Raw genomic sequence first — 714 nt, 5'->3', positions numbered from 1 at the left:
TCAAATATATAGGTGAATGTGTATATACACTATAAAGTACATGTATTCATTATCCGTACAGTGTTTTTACTACTATATAAACAAGAAACAATCGATTTGAATATGATACAGCATTCTAATATTTATCTGATAAGGTATCATTACAAACATAAATCATGTTACCGAAATGTGAACTAAACTCAATGTCAATAGCCGTTTAATGCTGACTCGGCACGTGTGTCTTTTAAGACTACTTACCATTAACTAGCGTAGATATGAACAAGCACACAAGCCTTTGCAAAACAAGATTATCCCAAGAAAATTATTGAGAGAGTAGCGAATTATCGTTTACTGAGAGGAAACAAAAATAACATGTCTCAAATAAAGTCTTTTTGGGGACTGCAGTTGCGAATAAGCAGGTTGCTTTTGGACATATCTTAGCTAAATAATAGATGTGGTAATTGAAAACTTATTTCAGAAAAACGATAAAAGCATAAGATTTATATACCTACATGCTGCGTTTTCACCTTGTGTAACTAGACATTGATGAGTAATTACCATCACACTTGCATTTTTCCTCAATTTTTGTGTTTCTACATCGTAGAATTCCTCCCAGATGAAGATTTCAGCCTTGATATTATGTTACGAAGAATCTATTTATTGCTGAATAATAAAGCAAAAGACTTTACACAACCTACTATCCCAGAATATATATTCTTACAATATAATAATCTC

Source organism: Penaeus monodon, chromosome 29 (assembly GCF_015228065.2).
Source record: "Penaeus monodon isolate SGIC_2016 chromosome 29, NSTDA_Pmon_1, whole genome shotgun sequence".
Classification (NCBI taxonomy): domain Eukaryota; kingdom Metazoa; phylum Arthropoda; class Malacostraca; order Decapoda; family Penaeidae; genus Penaeus; species Penaeus monodon.
Note: the sequence above shows the minus strand (reverse complement) of the source record.